The 15,717-nt window shown below is 41.3% G+C and overlaps 1 non-coding gene across 1 annotated transcript; it reads right to left on the reverse strand.

The window, feature by feature from the left end:
- Positions 1-9,815: 9,815 nt before the first annotated feature.
- Positions 9,816-9,921, reverse strand: LOC118486936. The gene has a single exon (XR_004880103.1). It is a non-coding gene; the product is annotated as a small nucleolar RNA R71 (small nucleolar RNA).
- Positions 9,922-15,717: the final 5,796 nt, after the last annotated feature.

Consider the following 15,717-nt stretch of genomic DNA (forward strand, 5'->3'; position numbering starts at 1 on the left):
ATAGGACTATAAATTGTATAATTAAACAAATAATCCTTTACTAGACAGAGAGTCATAAACCACAACTGTCTTTATATAACATAGTTATAACCCGTAGGTATCAAGCCATTAATAGACTTGTGTACAGATATAATCTGTAGATAATTCTTTACTAGGCAGGGAGTCATAGACCACAACTGCCACTATATGACATAGTCATAACCCGTAGGTATCAAGTCATTAATAGACTTGTATACAGATAAAATCTGTAGATAATTTATTAAAAGGTGGGTCGTGTGATTCTACAGATCACGCTTAGCCCAGAATGTTAACATGTTCTCAGATGTTAACAGGGAGTTGAATCCTTTCAACCAGGTTTTACCATCAGGGCCAGGCCTGTTAATAAGGCATTCAGGCTAGGTTATACCTTACTAAGATTCTTATAAAATGGCAAATCAAATAAAAATTGATATCTTCCATTATTTTAATATTATTCATGCATATAAATAAAATGAGGAATTTAAATTAATCATTTCAAATTTCAAATAAAATACCAGTACATAATTGCCCTAAACGGGACTTTGAAATAACATAACTAGCATGAATAGCATGCCCGCGCAGGGGCTAAACAAGTACAACAATAACAAAATAAAATAAAACAAACCCACGCAGGGGTTAACAGGATAACATACCCACACAGGGGTAGAGAAAGATAGATAAATATACCCACGCAGGGGCAGAGTACTGGAATAAATGTCCACGCAGGGACATGAGTACATGCAATAATAATCGAAGGATTCAACGATCCTTCTTGCTCTTACCCTTGAGCAAATCGAACACCTTCTTAAACAAGCCACTGGTGCGTCGGCGATCCTCTCGCATATTGTGCTGAAACTCGCGTCGCATGCTATCAATCCCCTGCAGGATCTCCTGAACCTGCGGCGGCGACATCATAGGCGCCGGTGGTGGTGGCTGGTAGCGCTGCGGCTGCGGCGGCTGGTAAGGCTGCGGCTGCGGTGGCTGCTGGTAACCCGGAGGGTAACCAAAAGTAGATGGGCCAGCAGCCCAAGGGTCTCCAAGTGGACCACTATGTGGGAGTGAGCTGTAGTTCACAGCTTGCCAATAAGGGTCTCCCGTGTAATCATAACCCTGAGGGAACACCTGCTCGAACGGGTTGAACTGAGCGGCACTAGCATAAGCCGGAATCGGCTCTCCAAAATTCTGCGGCGGCAGAGGCGGAATCGGAACAGAAGTAACCTCCGATACGGGATGCTGAGACTCCCCTGTCTCAGACTCCCCGGGTAGAGACGTGTAGCGGCTGCTACTAACACGTGGAGGGGTGCCTATGCGAATCCCTCCGCGCGTAGACATGCGCGCATTCCTCCTAGGCCTCTGAGGCGGAGGAGGTAAGACTGGCGGCGGCGGTGGTGACGGAGTGATCACGTCACGCCACAGGGCCTCAGATAGGTCCTGCGGTAGAGGCGGCTGCTGCTGGAGCTGCTGCTGCTGCGAGTGGTGCTGTGAGTGCACCGGCGAACCATGGAGCGATTGAAGCATCGGAGTACCATGGAGTGATTGAAGCATAGGAGAGTTGTGGCTAGGGGTGAAGTACCAATCATGCTGCTTGAACCTCTCCTGGAAGCTGTCCACACCATTAAATGGTGATCCTGTGTATGGCGACCCATCCGATATCTCAATCGGGTGGTTTGGTGTACCTGATGGTGGGAGCGAAGGGTCCGTCTCCTCGTCTACGTCCATCTCGTGACCACCAGGAAAGTGGTCCTCCTGTCCAAGTGGGTTATGGCCCACTGGCTCCTCCACATAAGCATTAGGGTTATACAAACCCTGGTAGGCTGGCGCTGGGTGCTGGTGTGGTGACTGGTGCAACGGTATGTATGATCCAAGCGAATCATGGGGCCCGTTCTCCGAATGGGGCCCAAACGAGTGGGGTAATGACGGAGAAGTGCTCGCGGAAACCGAATGCCTAGCAGGCTCGGCAATAGACCTCCAAAGGTCGTTGGCGGCTGTGTGGTGTGTAGCAGATGGGGCCCGCCTATGCGAGGGACCAGCCTCGTGATCGTGCGATGTAGGAAATCCTCCGCGACCTCTCATCCTTGGCGGCATCCTGATCCTGTCAAAAGTCAAACAAGTTGCACAACAAAATATATAAGGCAATGCATTAATAATTAAAAATAAATTAAACGAAATGTCGAACATTTCCTAAGTTCTTCGTCTAGACTCGAAAATCGAGGAATGTGCAATTGTGTAACTGAGATTAAACACATTAGGATAGTGTTTAATTCACTCAGCGTTGGCTCTGATACCAACCTGTCACACCCCGATTTCCACGTGTCACCGGTGGGCCCGGTGTGGGGTACAGTGACGTAGTTGGCATCGTCATAGACAATCAACACAATATAATACTGCACAGCGGAAGCAGAATAGAAACATTTCAACTTTTAAATAAAGTGTAATAATAAATATCACAGTAGTTGAAATGGATCCACAGGCGGATCAAATAAAAAAATAGAAATAAATAGTTCAACAGATAAATGTCGTCCGAGTTTGCGAGACTATTGTGGACGCTCTCTAGGAAACAGCCAGCCTATTTCCGTATAGTACCTGCACTTAATCTTTTGGGAAAAATACGTCAGTTTACACTGGTAAATACAAATCGACTGACTCATTTTGAAAATGATTGAAAATTTATTTAAATGCACAAGGCATAAATATTTTTATTAACTTGGGATAATTATATAATATAAACTTGTGAACGAATTACATGCACTTATATCTCTGGTGGCCCGGGATCTACTGTCCGGGCTAGAGATTTAATTGACACACCACATCAAAGAGTTATACACGACGGGTGTACGCCTACACCCCGTGCTCTGGTCGTGGCCATCTCGTAAGATAATGCCAAGGATATCCGGGACATGGTCAACAACCCCCCAAAGCCTTTTAAGTAAGACAAAACTGTTTAAACGAAGTCGCACAAGCTATTCAAGACTGAACACCTATAAGGAGCAGGACTTGTGCGCCCGATCAAGCGGTATTTTAAATACCGTACCCCAAGCCCGTATAGGGAAAATAAGTCAAAATGTATTTACCTGAGCAAGTATAAGTCACAAACGATAAGTGGTGGTAGCTTTTACCGGGCTTCCTAATCTGGAACAAAGGTTTATAATTAACCTATTAGATTCCTAACGGCCTTTTATTTAAGCCTAAGCTTTGACCGGTTAGTTTTAGGAATGATACGGTTTACGCACGATTAAGCGAAAGACCGGATAGAATGTGATTTTGACCCGACAAGTTCGAATACTTGTATAATATGGGTATACTAAATACATTCTGGATTTTGAAGTAAAAATGATATCTTTTGACCCGTTTCGGTCAATTTACGCAAACTAGTTACGTAAACCGAACCGAACGCGAAAAGGGCGATATGGGTAGCCAAAAGATTCAAATGCAAGTTCCCTGAATTAATATGCTTAGAATATGATATTATATCAGTAAGTTATGTTCTATATTGCCCGGAATAATTTTAAACCCAATTTATGCCTTAGAAGGGCATTTTGGTCATTTAAAAGATAATAAAAGGATAAAATTAGAAATCTGAGTTTCGGGTCTGGATCATACAGTAAATATACTTAATATAACATATTATATCAGTAGGGTATGACCCATATATCAAATATATCATTTAAAACCAAATTATGCACCGTAGGGGTAATTTAGTAATTTCACAAGGGCTAAAAGTGCCAAAACTGGAAGTCTGAGTTCATATACTTATACTTACTGTTTTTATATGAAAATATGCTAAACACATCAGTAGGTATAGGTCTTATATGTTTAAAACAAGTATAACGCTTTACTATGCATTAAAACGCTAAAAATACGGTTTAAGGGCGTTTTCGGGTTTTCACAGTAATTCTGAGATTTTTATATTTCCAGAAGTCTTATAATAATTTATTCATTATATAAAATCAGTAGAAAAAGGTTTCGGGTCAAAAGGATATGTAAAACTCATTTTATGGCTAAAACGGTCAAAACCGACATAAGCCGAAATGGCTAGGTGATCTAGGATCCGTTCAGCCAAAAATTACTTAAAAATCATCAAAATTCCCAGAATATTATATATAATCAGTTGGTAAAAAGTTTTGTACCAAAACGTGGCCAGAAACGGGTTCTACGCAAAAAGGACCGTTTATGTAAATTTATAATATAGTTTTACGCTAATGGCCATAACTCACAATCTGGACCACCAACTGATCCGAAACTTTCGGTGCAAGTTTATATAATAAGAATAAAGGTTTCTATCCTTTCACTTTTCCAAAAATCCCGTTTTAAATCAAAAAGGGCAAAATAGTCAACTTTATGCATAAACCGGAAACATGCATTCGAATAGGCTAAGCATAGACTCAATCAAAGAAAATTCCAGAAAGTTTAACTAAAATAAAAATAGTCAAAAATACTTTCCAATACAGATCTTGAACATGCATGTACGAATCCGAATCGATAGCCTACGAAATAATCGTTTTACAAGACTTTCGGTTCCGATTCGTGTCTACACTATAGATTGTCGAGTTGATGATGATTAGAACACATTCTTATATGTATTACAAGTCATTTTTAATGATCAATCAGGTTGCATGTCATCTATATCATTAATCATGTTATTTTTCACAAAAATTGCTTCTGTTGACTTTTTAGAACCATGTTTGACTCGACATTAAGCATGCATGTAGTGGGAATCAGTTAGTACCCTTTAGAGGGTTTATTTCCCACATAAATACTAATCTATAACAAGTTTCAATTCGAGAAATTACTGAAAGAAATCCGTTTAATCGGAAAGTCAAAGGTTATGAATACCCAGTTTGACTTTTACTAATAATCAAAGCAAAAACGGATTAAAGAACGAATTGAATGCTTACAATGGTCCTAAAGATGTTTAGTGGACACTAGAAGTCGGCCTTGATGATCAGATTCCTCCAGAGAAGCTTGCTTGAAGTTCTTGATAGAGAGAGCACTTTGGTTACAATGAAAAATGATCAAGAATTGATCAATAATCTGATTTAAAGCCAAATTTTCGTGGGTTACTGTTGCCTAGCCATGCATGGCTTGTTATTGGTTAGATTAGAGGCAAGATCCAGCTGTTTCCCATTCATTTTCGGACCCAATTCGACCCAAAAACGAATTCTGGTCGCTGGCAGTCCCACGCGGCCCGCTTGGGCTCTCCCAGGCGGGTCGCCTGACCCTGGTTTCAGCCAAACAACTTTCGAATGTTGACAGCTTTGACCCCTGAGCTTGTACGTGATGTTTCGGCTACTTTTCTCGACCCGTAAACCCCCAAACTTGGTTTTTTAAGAACCTTGGGACTTTTACCAACATGGTAATGCCCTCGGATAACTTTGCGCTCAACCGAAAAGCCCTGAATTCAACGTTGACGCTTTTAGTCCCTTAAGTACGGTTTTGGCCATAACTTTCTCATACGTTGACGAAACTTCATGAAATTTTTACCACATATTCTAGTGAGTATATTTTAGCTATACAAAGCTTCGGGTCTGCCAAAAGTTCACTCAGAGGTATAAATTAAACATGTTGACACTTTTGGCCCCTATAGTTTACGATACTTCACTTTTGGGCGATTTCCGCGTCGTATGATCCATGAACCATCCGTTAAATGTTATAAACATTATGTGGGGTTATCATAGAGCCTATTTATCCATTGTTGACACTTTGGAGCCTTACGTTCCATAGTTTTCACTGTTTGTCACTTTTAGTCCCTCTAAAGTATGTTTTCACATAACGGAACCTTATGACACGTGTCAAGACATTATTGGACGAAATTTTTCGAGGTGTTACACTCGTGCTTGAAAAATACGCTGAGTGAGTGATCCTATCGAGAGTTATTGGTTTTCACACCTGGTCTCGACTAGATCACTCGGTTTGTTATGCGAGTAGTTTTGAAAACATGTGTATTGTGTCAGCCTTAGGAAAGGCTAAGTAACCTTCTAGCCTTAGGAAAGGCTCTTTGTGTGAAGCTGTAGTATGCGGTGTTCACACAATAGTTGTAACTTTTCAACAAATTCGATCGAGAGTAGCAAGTTGGCCCAAACAAACCCTAACGAGTTCGTAAGAGTCGGCCTGTTGGTACTTAGACTATAGACTAGGTAAATTTTCTAAGACATCGACCCGGACTAGGTCGAGTCTCAAACTTTGCCTAATTCCCTATAGTTATGGCTCTGATACCAATCTGTCACACCCCAACCGATGGCGGAATCATCGGGGCACGGCACTAGGCGAATCAGATTGCTCAAGAGAATCCATAACAACTATATTGCGATAATATTTATTACATTTGTCATCCCATACTAACAAACAATACAATCACATAAGTTATCACAGATTTCTTGTCCTCTCGAACAATTCAAATCCGACAACCTATAATTTAGATGAGTTTCTAGACTTCCTAGCTTGATTTGATGTAACTTCGGCTAAACCTGCAGCATACGTTAAAACTTTGTCAATACAAAAGTATTGGCGAGTATACAGGTTTGATATGTGATAGTGTGATAGATTGAAAGTGCTGCGAATTTCCACATGCATAAACGTAATACACAACATATATACTCACAAAACTGATACTACCAGCTAAGTCCTCGATGCTCGACTCTTGATGGCATAACTAGACCCCGTCGGGCGAAATAGTACTATACTAGTCTTGGTGGGACGTCACGAGTATAAGTCCTAGCATACATGTACTAGCATCACGTATATCTATGCAAACAGTTATTCGCAAGTGAAAAATAATCCAATTAAATCATTCGTTTGATAAGTTTGGTTTTTATGGAACGTATGTTACACCCAAAATTCGATAAAAGGGGTCAAGTATACTCACAGCGCGTTTTCGGTTAGGTTTGCGGAACCGGTGCCGGAGAATATCCTGATTTCAGATAATTTACGTGAGTGATAGATTACTATGCGTGAAACGGCATCGATTTGCGCGAAATCGGGCGAAATTGGGTTAAAATTGGACGAAATGCTGAAATTGGGCTGGCCCAGTCGAACAGGCCACTCGATCGAATGGGCCTGTTCGATCGATTGGGCCTGTTCGATCGAATGGGCCTGTTCGATCGAATGGGCCTGTTCGATCGAATGGGCCTGTTCGATCGATTGGGCCTGTTCGATCGAATGGGCCTGTTCGATCGATTGGGCCTGTTCGATCGAATGGGCCTGTTCGATCGAATGGGCCTGTTCGATCGAATGGGCCTGTTCGATCGAATTGGCCTGTTCGATCGAATGGGCCTGTTCGATCGATCAGCTGTTCGATCGACTAGCTGTTCGATCGACTAGCTGTTCGATCGACTTAGCTGTTCGATCGACTAGCTGTTCGATTGGCCATCCTGTTCGGCTGTTTTCGATGATTTTTCGAGCGTTTTTCGGCGTTTTGGGTCGAGACGTTACGATGAGGTGTTAAGCAACTGAAATCCCGTCAATTCCAACCTGTTTCATCGGCCGGGAATCACCCCGTTCGTCGGAACTGGTCGTTTTTGTCGGTTTTTCAGTGTTTAACTCGAAATCGATCATTTTATCACTAGAAATGTGTAGGAGATTGGTCTAAGTTCTGGTTTTACCATTTTTATGTATAGATCTGATGTAAAAACCTTGATTTTACTTATGAAATGCCCTAGATCTAAGTTGTTCTTGATGATATGAGGTCAACACCTTGAAGTTCATAAAAACTTGTGATGAAATCAGTCAGAACATCTCAGATCCATGACTATCTTGATAGGAAAACACTGATTTGGTTGAGATTCATGAAAAATCGTATGTAAATCATCCGAATCTGAGTTGTTCTTCATGGGATGACATCACCTTTGAAGAACTTTATGGTGACATCACCTTAGAACAGCCCAAATCCGTTGATTTCACGGTTGGAATTCAGATTTTGAAAGATAGAAAGATGGAGAATTGCATTTGGATCAAGAAAGTACAAGATTCGGGTTGAAAACTTACAAGAATCGGAAGAAATCGAGAGATTTGAGGGCTGGAACGTCTTGGTCGGTTAGGAGCAGCAACACAAGTGTTTGGGAGGAAATGGAGGGGTATTTATAGGCAAGGAAGGAGAAAAGGAGGAAAAACAGCAGTTGGTTCGGCTGGCCCGTTCGATCGGCTGGCCCAGTCGATCGGCTGGCCTAGTCGATCGGCTGGCCCAGTCGATCGGCTGGCCCAGTCGATCGGCTGGCCCAGTCGATCGGCTGGCCCAGTCGATCGGCTGGCCCAGTCGATCGGCTGGCCCAGTCGATCGGACTGGCCTATCTGATTGGGCCGGTCTGACCAATTGGACTAGCCTGATCGAATTGATCCGTTCGGAAGTCTTTTGATCCCGTTTTTGGTGCGATTTCGACGGTTTGAGCCATATTTTCATATATTCATATAATTATTAAATTATTTATTATTATTAATCACAAAAGGGCCGTATATACGTATTTATGTATCCAATTCTCAGTGCGGTGATCGAGTTACGCGTGCCTTTGAGTGCGTTCTTCGATGTGATGTGCCACAATGATTATCGGGGCACCACTTACTCATATTGCCATCATCGTCATGACGGTTAGAGTCATAGTACTCACCCGATAACCCTCGTTAGCGTTGATTATTCACATTTTTGACACCTCACGCTCATCGAGAAGGGTAGTTTAGGCCCATATTCGACATCATCGTGAGTGTTATGCAAAATAAGTTTGTAATAGCGATAGAATATGCATAATTATTCGATTGTACTTCGATTTAGCGATATAATTGATATAGTTACATTATGATCCGAATCTCCGGTGCTAGGCGTAACGAGTGTATCGAGTAGTAACAACGCACGAAGGTGCGGGTTGTTACAACCATCACCTACAATCCATCCACCACAATCCCACCATTATCCCACTTCTTTCCCCCAACTACGGGTTAATCATCATCCACCTTCACAATTGCACCCAATTCAACTATCGTGCATACTACTTCATCTTTTAGACCACAACAACAACAATCGGGCTTTCAGTATTCGACCATCCCATTTGGGCAGACCTCGGGAATTCAAGGAGATGGTTATGATGAGGGATTTGAAGATTATGAGGGTTATGAAGATGATGGGTACGGTTATGGAGGTTATGGTGATCAAGGGGAGTTTGGGTATTTGCAAAGTCAATCTCAAGGGATGGCAAGTGTTGGTGGAATGCCACAACAACAAATTATACCACAACACATTCGGCCAAGACCACAAGGGCCACCAATACAACAACCTATTCCATTGCAACAAGTTCGGCCACAACATGTACAACCACAATTTCAAAGGCCGATTCAATACCCACCGATGCCCCAACAACCAATTGCACCACAAGGGCCTATACCAAGACCAATGGGTCCTATTCGTCCAAGGGGTCGATTGGGTGTTCCAAGAAGGCATCTTAGGGAACAAGCAAGGGGAATAGAGGCACATTTCAGGCCAATCATTACTCAAAACCCTTCACCGGTGGTTATCCCTCACAACAACCAAGGGAGAACTTTTGAAGTAAGAACAAACTCGTTGCAAAGTTTACCGAAGTACAAAGGGTTAGCAACGGAGGAGCCGTATTTCCATTTAGAGGCCTATGACTCAATTTGCAACACTTTTGGGAGTCAAGGTTTTTCGGCCGATGAAGTCAAGTTGGTCTTATTTCAGTTTTCTTTGGAGGATAAGGCAAAGAAGTGGTTCTACACTTTGCCTTCGGCATCTATTTACACTTGGGGGGAAATGCAACAAACTTTTTTAGACGAGTTCTATACCGCCCAAAAGACCAATGATGCTAGAAAGGGGTTGAGGAGCTTCCAACAACAACATGGTGAGATGTTCCATGAAGCGTTTGAACGATTCAATATGATGATAAAGAATTGCCCTCACCATGGAATCGAATTGTGGGAGTTAATGAATGCCTTCCACGAGGGGTTGAGTGCCGAAGACGCACGTGATTTGATGTCTATCACCGGTGGGACTTTTGGAACAAACTATGAGAATGAAGATTGGGAGTTCTTGGAAAGCATGGCAACTACATCAAAGAGAAAAGCTCAAGCCTCGAGAAGAGCCCGACCGACCACCACCCGACCGCAAGTGCACGCCATAGATGATGGTAATGTTCAAACCACTAACCAAATATATAATGTTTGTGCTTTGTGTACTGAAATAGGTCATGCGGCTGAAAATTGCCAAGGGATGTTGGAAGGGCAATACGAGGAAGTCCATGCGGTTCAAGGTCAAGGTCAAGGAGGAGGTGGTAGGAACTACAACAACATGAATTCTAATACCTACCACCCCGGATTGAGGAACCACCCAAACTTTCGCTATGGGAACCCTTCAAATCAAGCAAACCCGAATTTCCAAGGAAACCAAGGATTTCAAAGGCAATATCAAACGGGTCAAAGCTCGTCGGGTGGAAATGAGATGATGGAAATGTTGAAGGCGATGCAAAGTGAAATGCAACGAATGAACCAACGTGATGAGGTTCGGATGCAAAAGGACGAGGTTCGTGACAAAAGCATCCAATCGTTGACCACTCAAATGGGTCAACTTGCAAGTGACGTGGCGATGTTAAAGAAAGCAAAAGGCCAGCTACCGAGTGATACGGTGCCAAATCCCAAGAACATAAAAATCATTAACATCAATGTGGTAAGCACCGTTCCAAATACTAAATTTAATGAAGCATTGCTAACTTCTTCGTGTCAAATGAATGCAGGTTTGGAAAAAGGTGCCGAAGTCGAGAATGATAAAGAGTATGGAGTGCCAATCGTGCCTATTCGTGTGGGAAAATTAAAAATCCCTCACGCATTGTTGGACTACGGGGCAAGCATGAGTGTGCTACCAAGCGATCTATACGATATGTACGACTTTGGCCCACTCGAAGGTATAGACACCATGGTGAGCTTAGCGGATGGAAGTTGGAGGCGTCCACGGGGAATGGTTAGGAATGTTAAGATTCAATTGGGAGAATTTGAATACCCGGTGGATTTCCTAGTTTTGGACTATGCTTCTACCAATATGGCATCACAACAAAGGGTAATTTTAGGTCGACCGTTTCTATACGCAGCAAATGCTCAAATTAATTGTAGAGACGAGATTATTACCATGACCGAAAAGAACCGTAGGTTGTATTTTGATGTTCAAACTAGAGGGATTAGCTATGAGTCCATTGAGAGGAAGGGTGATGAGTCTAGTGACTATATGAAAAATGTGTTACCACAAATGAGAAAAAAACACCCACCGGACCGTGAAGGAACATATATGGGTGCGAGCAAGAGTGTATTTGATTACCCACCGAGTCAAAATGAGATGGATGCATTTTGCCCAATGACAAGCTACAGTGGGGGAGGTGATAGGAACCGATTCTTTGAGCCACCATAAATGCTGGTGGCACAGTCTGGCTGAAGACTCGAAACTTAGCGCTGCTCGGGAGGCAACCCGGGGTTTTATATTGATCTTGTTGTTTTTATCTTTCTATGTTTCAGGGCCATGGCGACATTCAAGTGTGGGGAAGATGTACGGATATTTGGGTGAAGGTGGTGATAGGAAGTCGGATTATCTACAACATCTGTTGTGGCAAACTTCACCAGGTCAATGTACTCTTTCCTTAGTCTTGTTATGTTCTTTAGCTTTGAAATATTGTTAGTTTATTAGTTTGCTTTTGTTTATAAAAACAAAATATAAAAAAAAATATAAAATGAAAAGTACAAAAAGAAATTTGGGGTTTGAGAATTTAAGCAATTGTTGATGTTTTTGGTTAAAGCGATCCTTCCCTCAAAGCCATACATTGGGACAATGTATCCCAAGTGTGGGGATGGGGAAAATTTTTGGGAGTTTTAAAAAATTTTGTGAATCCGAGCGAAAATTGTTAAAATTTGAAAACTTGATATTGTGCCATTTGACACACCGACACCCATTCCTAGTCTTTTCTTGGTGAGGATTTGAGCCACACATGATTGTTATTGATATTTTATTGTTTGAGTGGCGGTGTGTGTTGTGTGTTAATAGAACTTGTGTGTGAATACTTGTTAAATCCTAGAATTAGCATGCTTTTGAAAATGATAGGGGGACTTTTAGGAAGCCTCGTCTAGATGTGTGAGAGTGCGGGATTGGTGGGTTGGACCTCATACTTTACATATATGAGCTTGGTATTGTGAGGGGTGGGGGTTTGGTCCTTAGGAAGCCATGTTGAGCCTTAGACCATTCGATTGTGACCCGAGCCTACTTCTTACAAAAATTTTACCTTTTGAGATGACCCGGTTTAGGAGATTTAGTATGTAGTATTAATGTTTTTGTATATATTGTTGAGTTTGATGTGTTATGATGAAAAAAAAAATGTTGAAAGAAAAACGAAGAGGAAAATATGAGAAAAATACAAAAAGAAGTGATTGGTTGCAATAGTAGTTGAAAATGTCAAGAAGCTTCGTATATATTTTTGGTGTTTGTTTCGTAGTAGTAGTAGTAGACATATAAAAAACCGGGTCAAATCAATTAGCTCTTTCATATGCATTCCACCATTTTCCTACCTTTACACCTAGCCCCGTTGCAACCCGCAAGTCCCTTTGATTCTAAAGCATGTTAGATATTTGTTAGGAGGAAACTTGATTTTTATACAAGCTTATTGTCGCACACACACACACACACATGCATTGAGTGGTTTAGCATTATGCTAATAATTCTTGTAACCGAGAGATTTTGTGTGAGGGGTGTGTCTTGTGATATGATTGAAAGTTAGTAAAGGACGACACATTTAGCTTGGTTTGCATGTTTGATCGCTTGTGGTGTTGAAATAATTTTCGAATGGGTTGCTTGGGACAAGCAACGAGTAAGTGTGGGGATGTGACGGGTGGTCCGTAGGACAACCCTTAAATGGTTTAAAAAGACTAAAATTCCATGCTCTACTTGGTTATTTGCTTGAACTTAGTAACTACGAGTGTTTGTGTGTTTTGCAGGTAAAACGCTTAATACGGTGAGGTTAAGTACATGGCATTCTAGTGGAATCGCTAAAGATTAGTTTCCATCACATCATAGAAGCATCACATCTTATTAATATCTACAAGGGAAGAGATAATTGTTTTGTCAACAATTAACATCACAACAATAACATCACAGTGGGCTGCACATGGGATTTTTATTAGTGGGCCGACTTGGACTAGTCTCATTGGCAGACAAGAGGGGCGGCACAAACAGTCAAATACATAATAAAATCATAACATCACGTGGCTTTGGGTTTACAATCATCATCTCAATAGTGGGCGGCAAGTATCATCACATGTGGGCCGACATCTGGATGGGGTTTTTGGTGGCACCTTATATCAAAAGTCAACAACAATAGTTAATCATCATCAGATACAACACGTGACTTGGGACTTGTGGGGTGTCTTTGATTGGGCCGCCACACAAAAGTGGCAAACATTGGATGGAGTGGGCGGCACATATATGACATACAATCACATGGGCCGCACATGTTGGATACTCTTGGTTGATTGGGCCGCTAACAAGGTAAATAACAACAGTCATCATCATCTAAATAGTGGGAGGCAATTATCACATATGTGGACTTTTGAGATTGGGCCAACATCACATGAATAATAAATGGGGCGGCACATGAGAAGTGGGCGGCACATAAGTCACGAAGACTTTTGGAGGCAGCCGTGTGGACGTGAGATTGGCACATGCTTGGACCCTTTTTGGCGGCACATGAGAATTAGGAGGAAAGTCAATAGCATAATCATTATCTTATGGCAGGCATCAAGTCAAGCATACATTGAAATTGTCACCGTAAATTACGGTTCCACCGTAATTTACGGTGGACATGATTTGGCATTCTTTCTCACCGTAAATCAGTATTGTTGCACCGTCACATATTGTATGTGCATCGTAAATTACGGTATGACCGTAATTTACGGTGGAAGTGACGAGGAAAATTGTAACCGCTCATTAAAATCGGTTTTTGGAGTGTCTTTTGGAGATCTTTCATCATTGGACGGTTCTAGACATCATGGGGGGCGATTTTGGAGAACTTGTTGGGTTTGTGAACAATTTCTATCATTCGGTTTGTTTTCTTGATTCGTATGAACAATAGTTTGATTATGATGATGATTCACCGAGCCATGTCCGGCTAAACTCTTCGGTGATCATCTTAGGTGAATGTTTCTTGAACCTTTGTGTGTTTAATTTCTGCATTTCTAGAATGACAACTTGCGTTGCTTGAATGTCATGGTGTATGTTTGATTGTTTGTAGTTTGTTAATCAATATTGCAATTTCTAGTCTTAATCGTACGTTCTTGGTGCCGTTGGCAACCGAGATATCACGGGAAGGGTTAGGGTTGGTTATTGATTAATTGGTCATCGGGAAACAACCTCGCGTTATATAATCCGAGTACTTTGTTCCCTTTTATCACTTCAATCATTTTTACACGAGTTATGTCTATGTAACTCTTTCTAGTTGGAATTACACACAATTGTTTAAAGAAACTGAAACCTAAGGTGATCATTGTTCTCTCCTAATTTGTTTCACAACCAACTTTGATTTGAATCAGTTTTTAATTTTAGTTTTCTAAATCAACAATCCAAACTCTTGAATTTTAATTTTCAGCAATCTAGTCTAATAATTAGTTTAAGTACAAAACTATACAATCGACACATCTTCCACATACTCCCTGAGTTCGATACCCTACTACCACTATCTATAGTTGTTTGGGGATTAAATTTGCGTGACCCACGACAATCACGTCAATGGGATGTTTTATTTTTGTGTGCTTAGTTAATTTGATTAAAAATGGGCCGGTTTTGTATTTTAAAACATATATAATAGTCGATCATGAATAGGTAGGTGTGTTGCTACATGGATCCAAATCATAACTAAGGAGGTGAAGCACCCACTTTGTCTTCCTCGTCAAGTCTTGGGGTTGTAAAACACCACAAAGAAGCTCATTGGAAGGGGCTCAAGGGCGAAGCCTTGGGACCACCCTCTGACGCTTAAGTCAATGCCCCTTGAATTTTAATGCGTACAAAATATCATGCGTGAAACTTCAATGTATCAATTGTTCTGCATGTTTGACACCTGTTGCATGATGACGCTCTGGACCAATTGTTCTGCAGCATCAAAAGTGAAATGAAATTATAAATATTTTTAATTAGTTGAAGTTGGCTTTTTTTATCACTAGTGACCACACCCACTACATTTCTATCACTAGTGATAGAATATTGGGTGATGACATGACATGAGTTGATTGGATATTGGGAGTGATAGAATTCTATCACTAGTGACCACCCCTCCTCCCCTTAGGAAAGAAGAAAACTTTCAATGAGGATGAAGCCCCCTTTTATAAGAATAGATGTGGGTATGAAGGGTCTCCATTCGTCGGGTCAGGACTAGTTAGAGGTGTAGTATGTCATTATGTGTTTAATCATCTAATTAGTTGCTCAATTTTGTTAGGACTTGAAAGTTATAAATATATGATATTACATGTCTAAAATAAACCTTAAAACTTCCCTTCCCTAGATGCTCAACGGAGCCACTCGTAAGCTACTCAAAACTGGTTCGCCAAAAGTTCAGAGCAAGTCGGGTTTTATATGGAGCTAATTTAATGAACGAGTTCGAGCACAAGGTTCATAAGGCTCGTGAGCCTAAATGAGCCTGTTATTTATACAGATAATTATATAAGTATATAAATAAAATAATTAAA

This window comes from Helianthus annuus, chromosome 14 (assembly GCF_002127325.2).
Source record: "Helianthus annuus cultivar XRQ/B chromosome 14, HanXRQr2.0-SUNRISE, whole genome shotgun sequence".
NCBI lineage: Eukaryota > Viridiplantae > Streptophyta > Magnoliopsida > Asterales > Asteraceae > Helianthus > Helianthus annuus.